The sequence below is a fragment of the Eulemur rufifrons genome, chromosome 30 (genome assembly GCF_041146395.1).
Source record: "Eulemur rufifrons isolate Redbay chromosome 30, OSU_ERuf_1, whole genome shotgun sequence".
In the NCBI taxonomy this organism is placed as follows: domain Eukaryota; kingdom Metazoa; phylum Chordata; class Mammalia; order Primates; family Lemuridae; genus Eulemur; species Eulemur rufifrons.
The window spans coordinates 72,784,161-72,804,786 of record NC_091012.1 but is presented as its reverse complement, the minus strand read 5'-3'; the positions used below and the strand labels follow the sequence as shown (position 1 = coordinate 72,804,786).

General features: G+C 34.7%; 1 pseudogene; it reads left to right on the top strand.

The window, feature by feature from the left end:
- Positions 1-417: 417 nt before the first annotated feature.
- On the top strand, positions 418-1,089 carry LOC138378938 (apoptosis-enhancing nuclease pseudogene; annotated as a pseudogene).
- The last annotated feature ends 19,537 nt before the right edge of the window (positions 1,090-20,626 follow it).

The following is a 20,626-nucleotide window of genomic DNA, read 5'->3' as shown; positions in this document are numbered from 1 at the left end:
CACACCTCTCACAAAAAATCAAAAAATCAATTCACAATGGATAACAGACTTAAACCTAAGTCATGAAACCATAAGAATTGTAGAACAAAATGTTTGAAAAACTCTTATACACATCAGCCTAAGTAAAGAATTTATGAAGAAGATGCCTCAGGGACAGGGGGTAGGGTGGGCTGAGGCAGGGCATTCTGGGCCTACCTCGGGGTACTCTGAGGCTTGGCTGACCCGGCTCCTCAGGACAACAGCTGTGCAGGCCGCCCCAGGCGCCGCCCCAGCCCTGTCCCTGCCCTGCTTGGGGGTCCTGAGCCAGAGAGGGCAGCGCTGGGCTGTGGGGCTCTGCCCAGCTGCCGCTGCCAGCTGCTGCCCCGCTGGGAGATTATCTACCTGGCTTCCCTTGCCCCTAGCAGTGGACTGACTGGGATGGTACTCCGGGAAGCCCCTCAGTCTGCCCAGTGCCTGTGCCCTTCCCTGGCTCACCTGAATGCCAAGGATGTGCTTGGGTGAGGGCACAAGGGGAGGAGCGGACAGCACCAGCGGTTAATGGTGCGGAAGGCCTTGTTGCAGGAGCAGGGGCTGCTGAGCCAGGGGCTTCCCCGCTGCTCAGCCCTTCGGGGCCAACACTGAGCACAGAAGCTGCTAGCAGCAGGAGGCGGCATCCCAGGCTGGATCTGGCAGTGCCCCATGCAGCTGAAGGCCCGACCCCAGGGAAGCCCCTGGGCCCTTGCCCAGCAAGTACGTAGCCATCGATTGTGAGATGGTGGGCACAGGACCCCGAGGACGGGTCAGTGAGCTGGCCCGCTGACCCGTGGTGAGTTACCACGGCGACGTCCTTATGACATGTACATCTGGCCTGAGATTACCGTCCTTGACTACCGTACCCACTGGAGCACTATCACTCAGCAGCACTTGTGCAAGGCCATTCCCTTCCAGGTGGCCCAGAAAGAGGTGAGTGTGGGGTTGTGGGCCTGTTTGGGAGGTGTGTTGGGCTGGGAAGAGCAACCCTGGGAGAGTCCTCACTTTGCCCTTGGTGCAGAGACACCTTGGGGAAGTCACTTGACTGCTCCAACAGTAGGTTCCTTCTTCATAAAATAGGGTGAATAAAAATCTTGACTCTACCTCCGTATGAGGATTGCTGGGGTGGTTACACAGGCCGATGTTTACAGAAAGACTATGCCAATTGTAAGGTGATAAACAGCTAACATTTTAGGTTTTATTTTCTGTTATAAAAGTTTTCCATGTCTGTATAAAATTTGTAAGGCCCACAGTTCTATCACCTTCAGGTGTGAATGTTTTGGGATATTTTATTGTTTTTCAGGGCTTTGAAATTTACTTAGTGGTTGGGACCACACTAATGTTCCAGAAATTGCCAAATGTGCTTGACCACAGGAAACACCTAAAGCCTTGCTAACAATCTAGGATCCTTGTCCCCAGATTTCTCCATGGAGACTGATCCAGTAGGTCTGTAGGCTTGGGGAGAGCTCTGATTTCCTAAAAGTTTTTACACTCAACAAACCAAAGGGCTGAAGGGGAAATTGGGTAGGGAGGCAACACTCAAGAGACTTTGTCAATGACGCTCTAATAAAAATGGTAGCACAGTTAAAAAAAATAAAAGTGGAACTATTATCTGATCCAGCAATCCCACTACTGTGTATCTACTCACAGCAAAAAAAGACATTCTATAGTAAAGACATCTGCACTCAAATGTTTATAGCAGCACAATTCAGAATTGCAAAGACGTGGAAACAACCCAAATGCCCATCAATATATGAGTGGATTAATAAAATGTGCCATATATATATACATATATATATATATGTATGTCATGGAGTACTACTCAGCCATTAAAAATGGTGAGCTACCTCTTGTAATATCTTGGATGGAGCTAGAGTCCATTCTTCTAAGTGAAATATCACAGGAATGGAAAAACAAATACTGCATGTACTCACCATTAAATTGGTCCTAATGGATCAACACTTATGTGCACATATGGAAGTAACATTCATCTGGTATTGGGCAGGTGGGAGAGGGGAGGAGGGCATGGGTAAATTTACACCTAGCAGGTGTTGTGCATGCTGTCTTGGGGATGGGCACACTTGTAGCTCTGACTCGTGTGGTGAAAAGCCAATTTATATAACCAAAACATTTGTACCCACTAATATTCTGTAATAAAAAAATAATAGAATAAAAAGATCATTAGTTTACCATTCATATCATATTTACTGCACTAGAAAGTCTGAAACTTAATAGTAATATTTGGCTTCATCTATTTTTCTTGTGACTTTTTTTGGGGAGAAAGTGGAATAAACATATTAATTAAGCATTAAATAACTTCCCTGAATGTTGTGTTAATGTCATGTCTACTACAATAATGAATAGTATTTTATATTATGAAGCTTTGTGCAATTCAGCTAGTAATCTGCATTTGCTTAGGTGATTCTCAGTGATCTTTGTTATGCAATAGGTTTTCTATTTCACCTCCTATTTCAATGCCACACCAGTTCTAATTTGCCATGTCATATCTTTAACACACAAAAACAATTACATGGGAACTACTCTTTGGTTAAAATAGAGTCATTAATGCCAAAAAAGAGAAGGAAAATTGTTTTGGGACTCTTTTTCATAATCTTTAAATCATTAAGTCTAACAGATTTTCACAAATATTTATATTAGTACAATTAACTGACAATCTGTTAGCTTTGGTCATTAATTAATCCCCTAGATTTTGAAAGTTGCAACAATTACATAATGAACTCTGGAATCATTGTGGTTGCATGATATAAATAAGAGTGATCTTGTGACTTCAACTACAATAAATTTTAAATATTTCTTAACTTTTAAAATATAGTAACTGCCATGAGTAAAATTAACTATTTAAAATATTTTCTTAGTATATGCCTACTTATGTATTATATGTGTCTTAGTTCCTAAGTACAACTCATAATGGTTTTAAAATAGCAATCTATTTATAAACTATACTAAAAAGATTTCATTTGAAAGCTCTCCGTCATAAGGTATGATGTTAGGCTTTGTTCATGTCTTTGCACACAACCAGTTTAATTGGATAGTTTTACCATCTAGTCCATCAGAACCATTTCTTTACTGATTGTAGAAAGCAACCATATTGTAGAAAATTCTGGTCTAGTTGATACCAAAACAGGTGGAAAAGTATTCAGATGACTGAATTCACTTTTCACTGGTATGTAAAATAATTTATAATTCTAATTTTGGCTTTACAATGATTTTATTGTAGCTCTAAGGGAATAAAACTGCTTTGACTCATTTTTAAAATAGAGTAATATCACATTCTATGATAAGTTCACATGGAAATAAAAGTATGAATGTAATCACTCTCTTAAAAAGTTAATACAAATTTAATGTTAATAATTACACTAATAAAAGCTATAATTCTCTGTGTGATTTACACATATTTAGTTTAATGCAACTTAATTTATACTTCTGTTTCCAAAAGGATATAATATTAATTAAAATTGAAAGTATATAATGTGAACAGATAAATTGTTTATAACTCAATTGGTTCCCTTGTTAAAAATTTGTTGCTAAAATGCTAACAGATGAAATGAATACTCTTTTTCACTCTGAATATATATTAATATTTTCATAGCTAACTTTTTATTTACATTAAAGCCCTGATCTGATGGCTATTTTGGTAGACAATGTTAAATATTCAAGAGGTGAATTAACCTGTTTCAAAAGAACTTTTTCTGGCAAAAACTATTCTAGCCTAACATCTACTTGAGTCATTGTTGCATATACCTGTAGACTTTCAAGTTAAACAATGATAACCAAAATATTGACATAACTAGTAATATTTAGCATTAATAACATCATTTCCTCCATTACTAATGTAATTATTTAACCAGGAAATCATAGAACATATACTCATATTTTGAGATACCAGATGCCTTGTTCATAGGTACTTATAATTTTTCTATTTTTATTTTATCATTAGATGTTAGTTAGATTAAAATCACCCAATGACTCAAGACAACCTGCTTCATTCTAAAGTTGTGCTAAAGTTCTTTGATCTTATTTCTCCTTTAAAGTAAAAATGGTGTTTCCTGCTTAAAATGAATTGGCTCAATGATTGCATAGAGATAGAATGGCATTGACTTCCTCTTGTAAGATGATAGTTCCTTTGGATATAATTTCAGAAGTATGTTAGCAACTTTCTAGTGTATCTCTTCTTAATAGTGCAAAGACCTTGCACATAAATCTTAGTACTGTGAATCAGCTCTTTCTCAAAAGACTTTTTAACTTTTAAATGAAACCCCCAAATAGTACTTTTGAAGCACAACTATCTACAAATAAATTGTGATGTTAAAGAGTGGCAAAGGGCTTTGTGAGAAAATATGATGGGATTTATTCTTAACAAATGTTTTTGCACACTCTTCCAGGTTTACTTTTGTTGTAAACTCAAAGGCATGTAAGAATCTCTGGACAATATAATGTTATCATGAGTCTTTCTGCCTAGGAACAGATGATGATATCAATTCACTCTCATGTGAATAATTAAGATCACCTAATTCCCACTTCTTGCAATTTCAACAGATGGGATTTGAACGGCATAGTTTATTCATGTGGCCCTGCTTTTGAAGACCATTTATTTCAAATCTTTAAATCTACAAGCAAAATTTATGTAAAAACACTCTACTATGGAGTTTGGTATGTCTTGACTGATCTTAAGATATTCTAGAAAATAGATGTCTATGACAAGTGTTCTCTGCTGAGATTTGATATTGCCTTTTATTAAAATCTACCTCTTTAAAGTGTCTGGCATGTATTGGAAGAAATTCACTAATTAAACATCACTTTTCCCTTGGGGAATTTTAAACGTCAAATTTAGTTCAGTCAAATGGTGTCATAGAATGAAGAATATATAGACATTTTTGTGTAGAGAAATTGGGGAATGGCATTTTAGGCAGAGAAAATATATGTTTGGGGATTGGTGAGTAGTTTGATGTGTCTAAAGCATAACATATAAGTGGATTAGTGCTAGGAAATAGATTAATAAGGTAAGTGAAATTTTAATTGGTAGGTGATGAGAAGACATGAAATATTTCAAAAAGTGTGATGTGATCAGATTTATATCTTGAGAATCCAGCAAATGACTATTCTAAGTCAGATGAAGCATCTCTGCAATGTAAGTTATGATAGTTTGCACCAGACTGTTAGCTTCATTTGTGAAATTGAAATCTCTAGACAGTGAGTGACTCATGTGTTAGTGAGAAGTATAACTTCAATAATTTAATTCAAGAGTCTAGAGCTAGGTGAAACAGGGATGACGATAAACATTATCATAACATAGATAGCAGTTTTATTTCTATTTATGTGAACAAATACCCACTTAAAACCCAGAGTTCTTCAATAAAGAATTTTTTTAACCTAGGAAATACCAAGAATAAAGATCAAAAGTTGTATTACACATTTCTAAAATAACCTCAAATTGGCTTCTACGGAATGTCTAATTTTAGGTAATACTGACTTTTAAGACTCCTAGATAAGAAAGCAACACAACTGAAAAATATCAGCTTACTAGATATGTTTGCTTAGAATCATCTATTGAACAAAGAATAATTTTAACTCTAAATAATTACTTTGATTTTGACAGAATTTATATTGAACTGTTCTTTCTAGTAGTAATTAGACATGAATATAATTGCTTCCATAATAATATACTCAGCTTATTATCACTTTAAATCAGTTTATGATTTAAAAAAAGAAGAAAGAAAAAAACATGTTATCAGTTTAAAGCCATGCCCACATTGGACAAGCTGCCTATTTTGTAAGGCCTGCTAGCTAAGAATGTGTGGGTTACTGTCATTATCTTTACATCATTAAAAAGTTAGAAAAAGAATGAGAAGGAGGAGTTTGAAGAAGAGGAAGAGGAGGAAGAGGAGAAGGAAGATGAGAAGAGGAGGATCTGATAGAGATTATATGCAATCTACAACAACTAAAATATATATTATCGGACCATTTACAAAAAAATCTTGCCAGACACTGGTATAGAGAATACTTGTTTACAACTTGTCATGCCAAGAAAGTATGCATTGAGAGTAACTAAAATCTTTAGAGGGTTATTTAAGAGAGCGCTTATAACAAGCATTAGGATCCTACACTCTAATTGTAGGTTTTTTGCTTTAGTATGCTTGAAGATAGAATGAAAACTTCTAAGTGTATGAATCGCTGACATAAAATACTTCAAAAGACTCCCAAAGCACTCATTTGTAAGCAAAAAAGGTACTAATTTTGGGAGAGTAAAGATTTTATTAAATTGTTTGACTCTAGTATTTAAAAATGGATTCTCTGTTCTTATATAGTTTTCAACACCTCACCCATCACTAGAAAATTATGTATCTAGAGGGTAGAAAACAGAAAAAGATGAACTGTTTTTCATCAGATGAGTCTTACTGAGGCAGGAAAAATAATTTTTGGGGAAAATTCTACCTCAAATCTCAGAAGCATGCAACTATAAAAAATGTATATAGAAAAGCAGAAATGTAATTTTTTCTATGTTGATTTTCTATCCTATGGCTTTATTAAATTTATTTACTATTTCCAACAATATTTTCTGAACATTTAGGGTTTTCTATATGTAAGATTATGTCATTTGCAAACAGATGCTATTTTATTTCTTCTTTCCTGATTGGGATGCCTTTCATTTCCATTCCTGCCTAATTGCTCTGGCCAGGACTTTCAGTAATATGCTGAAAAGAAGTAGCAAGAGTGGGCACACTTGTTTTAATCTTGATTTTAGAAGGAAATCTTTCAGTTGTTCACAATTGAATAAGATGTTAGCTATGGGCATTACATATATGGCCTTTATATGTTGGAGTAAATTCCTAGTATATCTAGTTTGTTGAGCATTTTTATCATAAAATGGTGTTGAATTTTGTCAAATACATCTCCTGCATCTATTGACATGATTTTGATCCTTCATTCTGCTAATGTGCTGTATCACATTAATTAATTTGCATATATTGAACCATTTTTACATCCCAGCATCCCAGGAATAAATTCCACTTGGCCATGTTATGTTTTTGAGATATATATATATATATAATTTTAATGTGCTGTTGAATTATATTTGCCGATACTTCATTAAGTATTTTTGCATCAATGATCATCCAGGATATAGACCTAACAATGAAATATCTGAAAAGGCAATTAAGAAAATAATTTTATTTACAATAGCATCAAAAAGAATAAAATATGTAGGAATAAACTTAACCAAGAGGTGAAACACTTGTAAACTGAAAATTACAGAATATTGATAAAAGAAGTTAATGAAGACCAAAACAAATGGAAAAATCCTATGCTCATGGATTGAAAGGCTTGATATTGTTAAAATATCCATACTATTCAAACAAAATGTAGATTCAATACAATCCCTGTCAAAATCCCAGTGGCGTTTTTATATAACTAGAAAAGAAAGTCATAAAGTTCATATGGAATCAGAAAAGATCCCAAATAACCCAAAAAATTACAAGAAAGAACAAAGCTGGAGGCATCACACTTCCTGATTTTGCAATACATTAAAAAGTAACAGCAAATAAAACAGTGTAGTCCTGGCATAAAAACAAACACATAGACCAGTGGAACAGAAGAGAAAGCCAGGAAAAAATACTGCATATAGAGTCAACTGATCTTTGACAAGGACGCCAAGGATTCACAAGGAAAAAGGAGAATCTCTTCAACAAATAGTGTTGGAAAAGCTAGATAGTGACTTGTAAAATAAAGAAATTGGACCCTTATCACACATCATGAACAAAAGTCAACTCAAAATGGATTAAAGACTTTTTAAAAGTTTTTTTTTTATTTCAACATATTACAGGAATACAAATGTTTAGGTAACGTATATTGCCCTTGCCCCACCTAAGTCAGAGTTTCAAGCATGTCTCTCCCCCAGACGATGGGCACTGCACCCATTAGGTGTGTATATACCCATCCTCTCCTCCCCGCTCCCACATGCCCGACACCCTATGAATGCTATTACTACATGTGCACTTAAGTGTTGATCAGTTAATACCAATTTGATGGTGAGTACATGTGATGCTTGTTTCTCCATTCTTGTGATACTTCACTTAGTAGAATGGGATCCAGCTCTATCCAGGATAATACAAGAAGTGCTATATCACCATTGTTTTTTTCTGGCTGAGTAGAACTCCATGGTATACATATACCACATTTTATTAATCCACTCATGTATTGATGGGCATTTGGGTTGTTTCCACATCTTTGCAATTGTGAATTGTGCTACTATAAATGTTCCAGTGCAGATGTCTTTATTACAGAATGCATTTTTTTTCCTTTGGATAGATGCCGAGTAGTGGGATTGCTGGATCAAATGGTATTTCTATTTTTAACCTTTTGAGGTATCTCCAAATTACTTTCCACAGGGTTTGTAGTAATTTGTAGTCCCACCAGCAGTGTAAGAGTGTTCCTATCTCTCCACATCCACACCAGCATTTGTTATTTTGGGACTTTTTGATAGAGGCCATTCTCACTGGAGTTAGGTGATATCTCATTGTGGTTTTTATTTGCATTCCTGTAATGATTAGAGATGTTGAGCACTTTTTTATATGTTTGCTGGCCATTAGTCTGTCTTCTTTTGAAAACTTTCTGTTCATGTCCTTTGCCCATTTATTGATGGGGTTGTTTGATTTTTTTTTGTTGATTTTCTTAAGTTCTATATGGATTCTTGTTATCAGTCCTTTATTGGATGTGTAGAAAGCAAATATTTTCTCCCATTCTGTAAGTTGTCTGTTCGCTCTAAGAACAGTTTCCTTGGCTGTGCAGAAGCTTTTTAATTTGATCAGATCCCATTTTTTTTGTTGCTGCTGTAATTGCTTTGAGTTCTTCATAAATTCTTTACCTAGAGCATTGTCTAAAAGAGACTTCCCAACATTTTCTTCCAGAATTCTTAAGGTTTTGCACTTTAAGTCTGTTATCCAACGTGAGTTGATTTTTGTGAGAGGTGAGGGATGGGGAACCAGTTTCAATCTTCTGCATGTGAATATTCAGTTTTCCCAGCACCATTTATTGAATAGAGACTTTACTGAATTTGTTTATCAATTCTGGGAGTCTCTTGGCTAAATCCTTGGGATTTTTTAGGTATAATAGCATATCATCAGCAAAGAGTCAGAGTTTGACCTCTTCTTCCCCCATTCGGACACCCTTAATTCCCTTCTCTTGTCTGATTGCTCTGGCAAGGACTTTCAGCACTTTGTTGAATAGAAGTGGAGATAATGGGCAACCTTGTCTGGTTCCATTGAAGTGTATTAAAGGCATTTTCAACTTACAATATTTTCAACTAACAATGGGTTTATTGGGATGTAACCACGTCATAGGTAGAGGAGCAATTGTATTAGAGAATTTTAATTATGACTACAGATTATTTATACCATTGAGTTTTTTATTTTCATACATTTTTTGCTATTATAATAATTAGCATCTTTTTGTTTTAGCTTACAGAACTTCCTTTAGCAATTCCTGCAAGGCAAGTCTAGTGGTGATTAACTCCCTTAGGTTTTGTTTGTGTGGGAAAGTTTTTATGTAGTTTTCAACTGAAGGGTAGCTTGGGTGAAATGCTCTTGGTTGATAGTTTTGTTTTCTTTCAGCATTTTGAATATATCCTCCCACTCTCTCCTGGCCTACAAGGCTTTTGTTGAGAAATCTGCTGAACATAATACTGGGGCTCCCCTGAATGTGATATATTTCTTATTTCTTACTGCTTTCAGTATTCTTTGTCTGTAATTTTTGATAATTTTATTAGGATGTGCCTTGGTGAATTCCTCTTTGGGTTGAATTTGATTGGAGACCTCTGAACTTTTTGTATCTGGATGTTGTTGTCTTTTCCCAGATTTGGGAAGTTTTTAGCCATTATTTTCTTAAATGTGCTTTCTGACCTTTTTTTTTCACCTCTCTTCTCTTGCTAGAACTCCTATTATGCAAATACTGGTTAACTTGGTAGTGCCACATAATTCCCACAGACCTTCTTCATTTTTTACATTTATTTTCATTTTGCTCATCTGAGTGGATAATTTCTAGTATTTTATTTTTGAGCTCACTGATTCTTCTGGTTAATCAAGTTTGTTGCTGAAGCTTTTTAGAGAATTTTTTCATTCAGTTATTGTATTATTTATCTCTGGCATTTGTATTATTTTATTGTTTCCATTTCTTTGTCAAAGTTATCATTTTGTTCACAAATTGTTTTCTAAATTTTATTTAATTTTTATCCATATTTTCTTGGAGTTTCTTGAACTTCTTTAAGAGTATTATTCTGTATTCTTTGTCAGTCATTTTATATATCTCTATTTCTTCCAGGTCTATGATTAGAGGTTGATTAGTTTCTTTTGGCAGTGTCATATTTCCTTGACTTTTCATAATCCTTGTGTCCTTGCATTGATGCCTGCTCATTTGAGAAGACTGTCACCTCTCCCAGCCTTTATAGGCTTTCTTTGGTGATGATAAACATTCACTATTTAGTCTAGCCAGGGTTTCTGGGTGGGCCAGCTTATAGCAACCCTGTGTTGTTAAGTTCTCTAGTTGGGCTGGGAACTTCCTGTGCTCTGAGATTAAATGGTTCTGCTGCCTGTTCTCTGTGATCTGGTGAGACTACTGGCTGGAATGTGCAGTCAGGTAGAGCTGGTGTCTGGACTCTGTGATTATATCTGATCAGGCAGGGTTACACGTTGTCTTCCTTGACTGGGAACTACTCTTGTTTGAAATCTGTAGTTAGGCAGGGCCATGTGCTGGGCCCTGAGGCTAGGTGAGGTCTCTGGGGCCACTGCTTGGCTATATGTCCTGGGCACAGCAAGAGGCTATGTTCCACAGATATACGTGGATGTGAACTTACCTCTCAGCCTAGAGTAGGCTTAATCAGAGCACTGAAGCATAGTGAAATTGATTTTTAGCAGCTGGGGTTGGGTGGGGCCAGATGTTCCCTCTGCAAGTAAACAGTGATGTGCACTTGCCTTCTGGTTAGGAAAAGGCTTAATGAGAGCATCAGGGAGGGCTCCTTTACTGAAAATCTACTGATTTAAATGTTAATCCCATCTAAAAAAATCTTCACAACAAAACCTAGACTAGTGTTTGAATAAATATCTGGGTACCATGGCCCAGTCAAGTTAAAACATAAAACTTACCATCACAAGTCGATATTATTAATAGTTTCCTAGAGATACCAGGAAAATATACCACAGACAGGGTAACTTAAACAACAGAATTTCCTCACCATTCTGAAGGCTCGAAAATGATGACAGTGTTGGCAGGATTAGGTTCTTTTGAGAGTCATGAGGGAATGATCTTTTCGAAGCCTCTCTCCTTAGCTTGTAGAAGGCCATCTGCTCCCTATGTCTTCATACTGTCTTTTCTCCATCAGTATATTTGTCCAAATTTCTTATTATTATCGGGATACCAGTCATATTGGCTTAGGGCCTACCCTAACAACTTTATTTTAACTTAATCACCTATGCAAAGACACTCTCTCTGCATATAATTACATTCCGAGGTGGTGATAGGTTACAAATTCAACCTATGAATTCTTGTGGGAACATAATCCACCCTAAACAGCATACAAGGGATATATCACAGTATTTTCAAAAATCATTTACCTATTGAAAGACATCTGGGTTGTTTCCAGTTTTGGACTATTATGAATAAGGCTGCTATAAACATTCATATACGGAATTTGTTGATCATGTCTTAGTTTCTTTGAATAAATGCTTAGGAACACATTGATAGGTTGTGTGGTAGTTCATATTTACTTTTTAAATAAACTGTCAAATTGTTTGCCAGATTCATTGCAGCATTTTACATCCATAAAAGCAATGCATAATGGTCTCACCTCTCCACATCCTGGACATTATGTGATGTTGTCACTATTTTTTTAGTTTAGTCATTTACATAAGTGTGCGGTGGTATCTCATTATGCTTTTAATTTGCATTTCCCTAATTGTTAATGATGATGAACAGCTTTTAAATTGCTAATTTTCCATCTATACATCTTCTTTGGTGAAATGTTTTTTCGTGTCTTCTTTCCATGTCCTAATTGGATTGTTTGTTTTTAACCATTGAGTTTTGAGTATTATTTGTTATATTAGATAGTAGTCCAGTGTCGGGTATGTGATTTACAAATATTTCCTCCTACTCTCTAGCTAGTCTTTTGATCCTCTTAACAGGGTCCTTCACAGAGCATATGTTTTTTTTTATTTTAATAAAGCCTAATTTATCAATTTTATTTTTATGGACTGTGCATTTGATGTCAAGTCTAAGAAATTTTTGTTTACTTTTAGGTCCCAAAGAATTTTTTCTATATTTTTAATACTCATATATTTTAAGTCCATAATACATTTCAAGTTAACTTTTGGATAAGGTGTGGAGTTTAGGTTGAGTTTTGTATCTTTTGCCTCATTCGATTGTCCCAGCACCATTTGTTGTCTTATTGCACTAGCTAGAATGTCCAGCATTATGTTAAATGAGAGTAATAAGAGTAGACATCCTTTGCTTTTTTCTGATTATAAGGAAAAACTTTCAGTCTTTCACCATTATGCATAATGTTAGTTGTAGGATTTTTGTAGCTCTTATATCAAGGGTACAAAATTCCTCTCTATAAGGTTCAGAGAGCTGTTACCATGAATTGGTGTTGAGTTGTGTCAAATGCTTTTCTTTGTCAATTGACATAATCATATAATTTTTCTTCCTTAGCCTGTTACTATGGCAGATTACATTGATTGATTTTCAATTATTGAACCATTCTTGCATCCTTGGAAAAAAGCTCACTTGGTCATGGTGTCTAATTATTTTTATAAATTTCTGAATTCTATATGCTGATATTTTGTTAAGGACTTTTTATACCTATATTCATAAAGTATAATGGTTTATAGTTTTTCTTTTTCTTGTGATGTACCTGTCTGGTTTTGGTATCAGGGTAGTATTGGACTCATGGAATGAGTTAAAGAGTGTTCCTATAGGTATATAATATTTAAAATATTTTGTGAGGGATTCGTGCTAATTTTTATTGAAATGTGTGGTAGAATTTAACTAGTATGGCATGTGGGCCTGGGTTTTTCTTTGTGGAAAGTACTTTTGTTACTAATTCAATCTCTTTATTTGTTATAGATCTAGTAACATTTTCTACTTCTTGTATTTGGTTTAGTGTTTTGGGTGCTTCTATAAATTTGTCCATTTTATTGAGGTTATCTAATTTCTAGGACTACAACTGTTCAAAGTATTTCATTATTGTAAAACTTTTTACTCATGTGTGATCATTAGTGTTGTCTCTCTTTCATTACAAATTTGAATAATTTATCTTTCCTTTTTCTTGATCACTATGGTTAATAGTTTATTTGTAAGCAACATTTAATTTTATTAATTTTTTCTATTATTATTCTATTCTCTCTTTAATTTTCTTCTGTTCCAATCTTTATTTCTTTCCTGCTACTTGCTTTGACCTTAGTTATCTCTTATTTTCTAATTTATTAGGGTGGAAGGCTAAGTTGTTTATTTGAGATTTAACTTTCTTTGTAATATCTGTATTTACAGTTACAAATATTCCCCTAAACACTAAATTTGCTACATCTTGTTAGTTTGAACATGTTGTGTTTTTATTTGTGTTCATCACCAAGTATTTTCAAATTTCCCTTGTATTAATAATTTTTTTCTCTGATCCATTGGTTACTTAGACAAATATTCCTTAAGTTATAAATATTTGTTAATTTCCCAATTCTCCTTAAGATGTTGATTTCTATTTTAATTCCACTATTTAATTTAAGTGCCTTTAAATGTATTCGGGCCTCCTCTTTGCTCCAGCATTCTCTATTTTAGAGGATGTGCCATGTACACTTGAGAAGTATGCACAGGCTGCCATTGTTGTTTAGAGTCTAAAATGGATCTCTGTTAGATCTAATTGTTTCATAGTGTTTTTAAGTCTTCTATTTCTTTGTGAATCAATTTCTAGTTGTTTTACTCATTGTTAGAAGTGAGGTATTGGACTCTTCAACTATTCATGTTGAATTGTCTTTCTTCCTTTGATTGTTTCAGTTTTTTAATGTGTTTTAGACCTCTGGTGCTATGTGTTTATATGTTAATAATCACTATTTCTTCTTGGTGGATAGACAGTTTTATCATTGTAAAATGTTCCTTTTTGTCTCTAGTAACAATTTTTTTCTTAATGTGTATTTTGTCTGATATTAATATAAGTATGTCAGTTCTTTTTTGGTTAATGATTGCATGATTTACCCTTTATCATCTTTTTTGGTTCTACCTTTTTGTACTTTACATCTAAAATGTGTCTCTTGAAGACAGCATGTAATTCAATTGTGCTTTCTGGTCTAGTCTGCCAATCTAAGCCTTTTGATTGGAGTAAAAATAATGTAATTACTGTTAATTTAGGATATGTCTGCCATTTTGTTATTTTGTTTTCAATTCATCTTATTTCTATCTTCCTGTACTCTTCCATTACTGTCTTTTTTGAATTAAAATATTTTTTCTAGCATACAATTTTAATTTCCTTCTCATTAATTTAACTATATTTTGAGTTATTTTTAGGTGTTGCTGTTGGTATTAAAATTAGTATCTTAATATTAAACAATTTATTTCAAATTAATGCTAACTTAATTTCAAGAGTATACAGAATATTTTGTCTATTGTAGCTATGTTGCTTCTTACCTTGATTTTGTTTTATTATCATAAAATGATATCTTTATACATAATAAACCCATAAATACAACTTTATAATTATTGCTTTATGTGGTTGTTTTTAAAATCATAGAGGAGAAGAAAAGAGTTACATAAATACATTTATACTTTCTTTTATTTTTACCTATGTAGTTATTTTTACCAGTGATGTTTATTTCTTTATATTAGTGGTACATCTATACAATGGACTATTATATAGCCATAAAAAAAGAGTGGAATCCTGCCATTTGAAACAACCTGGATGAAACTGGACTCAAATTTTTGTCATGTCCTTTTGATTCATCCTGAAGGACATCCTTAATATTTTTTATAGGGCAGTTATGGTAGTGATGAACACTGTTTTATATTTTTTTAATCAAGGAATGTCTTTAATTTGGAGTTCCTTTTAGAATGATAGTTTTGCTGAGTACAGAATTATTGGGTGGCAGTTCTTTAACTTGAATATTTTAAATATGTCATCTAATATGTAAAGGCTTTCTAGTCTCTATCATTTCTGATAAGAAGTCAGCTATTAATCTGACTGAAGATGCCTTGTATGTGATTTTATTTCTATTTTCATTTACCTTTTGCTGCTTTCAAGATTTTATTTGTTTTTTGATAGTATGATTTTGATGTGACTAGGGATGGATCTCCTTGAGTTAATTCCACTTGTGTTCATTGAGCTATATGAATGTGCATATTAATGCCTTCCTTCAAATTTGGGGAGTTTTCTGCTATTATTTCTTCTGCCCTTTTCTCTCTACAACTCTCCTTCCAAAATTCCCATTATATGTATGTTGGTACATGTGATGGTAACACATATTTCACTGAGATGTTGTTCATTTTTCTCCAGTATCTTTCATTCCATGCCTCAGGCAGTATAAACTCAAGTTTTCTATTTTCAAGTTTGTTGATTTTTTCTTTCTTAGCTAGAATTTGCTGTTGATCCCCTTGAGTGAATCTTTAAAATTTCAGATATTTTACTTCTCAGCATCAGAATTTCTTTTTAAATATTATTTCTATCTCATTATATTTATTCTATATTTGGTGAAACATCATTGTCATGAATTCCTTTGAGTCATTATACTTGAATACTTTTAGCTCTAATTCTAGTTTCCTTTCAGTAATTATACATGATTACCTTTAGGGTTTGTGTGTGTATATACACACACACACACACAAATAGAGATGTGGTTGTATGTTTGGGTTAGCTCTGCCCATGAAGAGATTCTAGAAATACTGATATCCAGTGGCAATGACCACACCAAGCAATCAGATCTTAGTTTTCTGGGATTCTAAGTACCCTTCTCCAATAAAAGAAACCATGGCTATTTGTAGCAATGATTAATTCTTAGATTGCTGCATGGAAAGTACAAGATGAACATGGAAAAATTTGGTGTTCCAGAAAATAATAAAGGGCTCAAAAAATTATGATGGCTTGTCGAAAGTTGATGTAGCCAACTTGAAGGACCTAGCAAACCCATATATATGGGGTAATTTGAGCATGAAAATAAATAAGAATAATGATATAACCCATAGAAAACAAAACTATAAGACCATATTGGTATATATATAAATAATTGTATATACAAGTAGATGGGTGGAGAAAGACAGGTGCTTTTTAAAATAGAATTTCAAATATGAAAAGATAAAAACAGAAAATGACAATTACTTTGTTCAACATCATAGTATTAATTTTTTTTTATTTTAGCTTATTATGGGGGTACAAAAGTTCAGGTTATATATATTGCCCATGTACCGCCCAGCCCCTGAGCCAGAGCTTCAAGCGTGTCCATTCCCAAGAGAGTGCGCATTGCCCTCATCATATAGTTATACCGCCATCCCCTCCCCCCACCCCCATCCGCCTGAGTCAGAACATTAAAGCGTGACCATTCCCCAGACGGTGCGCAACGCACTTATCATGTAGGTATACAACCCTCCCCTCCCCCATTCCCCACCTCAATCCGATACCCAATTGGTGTTATTCCCAAATGTCCACTTAGGTGATGATCAGGAAAACCAATTGCTGGTGAGTACATGTGGTGCTTATTTTTCCATTCTTAGGATACTTCACTTAATAGAATGGGCTCCAACTCTCTCCAGGAGAACAAAAGAGATGCCATATCATCATTATTTCTTATAGCTGAGTAATACTCCATGGTATACATATACCACAATTTACTAATCCATTCATGAATTGATGGGCATTTGGGTTGTTTCCACATCTTTTCAATTGTAAATTGTGCTGCTATAAACATTCGGGTACAGGTGTCCTTGTCATAGAATGACTTTTGTTCCTTTGGGTAGATGCCTAGTAATGGGATTGCTGGATCGAATGGTAGGTCTACTTCAATCTGTTTAAGGTATCTCCATAATGCTTTCCACAGGGGTTGCACTAGTTTGCAGTCCCACCAGCAGTGTATGAGTGTTTCTGTCTCTCTGCATCCACGCCAACATGTGTTGTTTTGGGACTTTTTGATAAAGGCCATTCTCACTGGAGTTAAGTGATATCTCATTGTGGTTTTGATTTGCATTTCCCTGATGATTAGAGATGTTGAGCATTTTTTCATATGTTTCTTGGCCATTCTTCTGTCTTCTTTTGAAAAGTTTCTATTCATGTCCTTTGCCCACTTTTTGATAGGGTTGTTTGATTTTTTCTTGCTGATTTTCCTGAGTTCTAAATAGATTCTTGTTATCAGTCCTTTATCTGATGTGTAGTATGAGAAAATTTTTTCCCATTCTGTAGGTTGTCTGTTTATTCTCGTGACAGTTTCTTTGGCTGTGCAGAAGCTTTTAATTTAACCAGGTCCCATTAATTTATTTTTGTTGTTGCTGTGATTGCCTTAGGGTCTTCTTCATAAATTTTTTGCCTAGGCCAATGTCTGTAAGAGTCTTTCCTACATTGTCTTCTAAAACACTAATCGTTTCACACCTAAGGTTTAAGTCTGTTATCCATCGTGATTTGATTTTTGTAAGAGGTGAAAGCCGTGGGTCCTGTTTCAGTCTTCTACGTGTGGCTATCCAGTTTTCCAAGCACCATTTATTGAATAAGGAATCTTTTCCCCAGAGTATGTTTTTGTCTGCTTTGTTAAAGATTAGATGGCTATATGAGGATGGCTTTATATTTGGATTTTCTGTTCTGTTCCACTGGTCTGTGTCCCTGCACTTGTGCCAATACCAAGCAGCTTTAATAATCACAGCCTTGTAGTACATTTTGAAGTCTGGCAAATTAATACCTCCCATTTTGTTTTTATTGCTTAAAATTGCTTTTGCTACATGGGGTCTTCTCTAATTCCATACAAAGTGTATAATTATTTTTTCTATATCTGTGAAAAATGATGTTGGTAATTTAATAGGGATTGCATTGAATCTGTAGATCACTTTGGGCAGTATAGACATTTTAACAATGTTGATTCTACCGATCCATGAGCATGGTATGGTCTTCCACCTATTTACATGCTCTGCAATTTCCTTCCTCAGTGTTTCATAGTTCTCCCTGTAGAGGTCTTTTGCCTCTTTAGTTAAATATGTTCCTAGGTATTTTATTTTCTTTATTGCTATTTTGAAGGGTACTGAGTCCTTAATTTGGTTCTCCGTTTGACTGTTATTGGCATATATCAATGCCTCTGATTTGTGTGTATTGATTTTGTAACCTGAGACTTTACTGAATTCATTAATCAATTCCAGGAGTCTCTTGGTTGAATCCTTGGGGGTTTCCAGATATAACGTCATATCACCAGCAAAGAGTGAGAGTTTGATCTCTTCTTTCCCTCTTTAGACTCCCTTGATTCTGCTCTCTTGCCTGATAGCTCTCGCAAGGACTTCCAATACTATGTTGAAAAGTAATGGGGACAGTGGGCAGCCTTGTCTGGTTCCATTTCGAAGTGGGAATGCTTTCAATTTTTCCCCATTCTGTATGATGTTGGCTATGGGTTTGTCATATATGGCTTGTATCATTTTTAGGTAGGTCCCTTCTATGCCTATTTTGTTAAGTGTTCTTATCATAAAAGGGTGTTGAATTTTGTCAAATGCTTTTTCTGCATCTATTGAGAGGATCATATGGTCTTTATTTTTGCTTCTCTTTATGTGATGAATTACATTTATAGATTTGCATATGTTGACCCATTCCTTCATCTCTGGGATGAAGCCCACTTGGTCGTGATGGATTATCTTTTTGATAAGCACTTGGATTCGATTTGCTAGGATTTTATTGAGAATTTTTGCATCTATATTCAAAGAGATATTGGTCTGTAGTTTTCTTTTTTTGTTGCATCCTTTCCTGGTTTTGGTATCAATGTTATGTAGGCTTGGTAAAACCTGTTGGGGAGAATTCCATCCTTCTCGATATTGGAGAATAGTTTATGTAGGATGGGCACCAGTTCTTCTTTGTAAGTGTGGTAAAATTCGGGTGTGAACCCATCTGGTACAGGGCTTTTCTTTTTGAGAAGGTTTTTATTGCTGTTTCGATTTCAGTTCTTGATATTAGTCTATTCAGGAATTCTATTTCTTCCTGGTTGAGCCTGAGAAAGCTATGAGTTTCTAAAAAATTTGTCCATTTTCTCCACATATTCCAGTTTGTGTACATAAAGATTTTTGTAGAATTCATAGATGATATCGTGTATCTCTGTGGCATCAGTCGTGATTTCTCCTTTCATGTTCCTGATGGAGGTTATAAGAGTTTTTTCTTTTCTGCTCTTGGTTAGTCTAGCCTGAAGTGTGTCAATTTTGTTTATTTTTTCAAAGAACCAACTTTTTGTTTTATTAATCTCCCTTATGGTTTGATTGTTGTCCTTGTCATTTAGTTCTGATTTAATCTTAATAATTTCTCTCCTTCTGCTGGGTTTGGGGTCGGTTTGTTCTTCCTTCTCCAGCTCTTTGAGTCTATTCATTAGATTGTCTATTTGTAAGTTTTCTGTCTTTTTGATATAGGCATCTATGGAAATAAATTTTCCTCTCAGGACTGCTTTAGCTGTGTCCCACAGATTTTGATAAGTTGTGTCTCCTTTGTCGTTTAATTCAAAGAATCTTATGATTTCTGTCTTGATTTCTTCATTTATAAAATAATCATTCAGGAGAAGGTTGTTTAGCTTCCATGACTTTGAGTAGGAATGAGAATTTCTATTAGGGTTAATTTCTACCTTTATTCCGCTGTGATCTTAGAAGTTGTATGGTATAATTTCTATTTTTTTTAAATTTTTTAAGACATGCTTTATGTCCTAGGATATGGTCAATCTTAGATATTGTCCCATGAACTGATGAGCAGAATGTATATACAGTCAATTTTGGCTAGAATGTCCTGTAGATGTCAGTCAGGTCCATTTGTTCTAGCATCTATTTAAGTCCATCATTTCTTTGTTTATTTTCTGTTTGGAGGATCTGTCCTGTACTGTCAGTTGGGTGTTAAAGTCTCCAGCTATTACAGTATTGTTATCTATCATTTGGTTCATATCAAGTAGGGTTTGCTTTATGAATCTGGGTGCACTTAAGTTGGGTGCATATATATTAAGTATAGTTATGTCTTCTTGTTGAATTGTGCCTTTCACCAGTATATAGTAACCATCTTTGTCTTTTATTACTTTTGTTGGTTTAAAAACTAAGTTATTGGAAATTAAAACGGCCACGCCATCTTTCTTTTGGCTACCGTTTGCTTGAAATATCGATTTCCATCCTTTTATTTTCAGTCTAAATACATCTTTGCAGGTTAGGTGAGTTTCCTGAAGAGAGCAGATACTTGGTTTGTGTTTTTTTATCCATTGGGCCAGTGTATGTCTCTTGAGTGGGGAATTCAAGCCATTCACATTTATTGAGGGAACTGATAAGTGGGACAGAATTCTGTTCATCTTGTTGGGTAGAACTTCATTGCTACGTTTTCTCTTTTGAGCCATTGTGGTAGCTGGAAATTGATCTTTAGCTCTTGAGTAGTTTTACATTC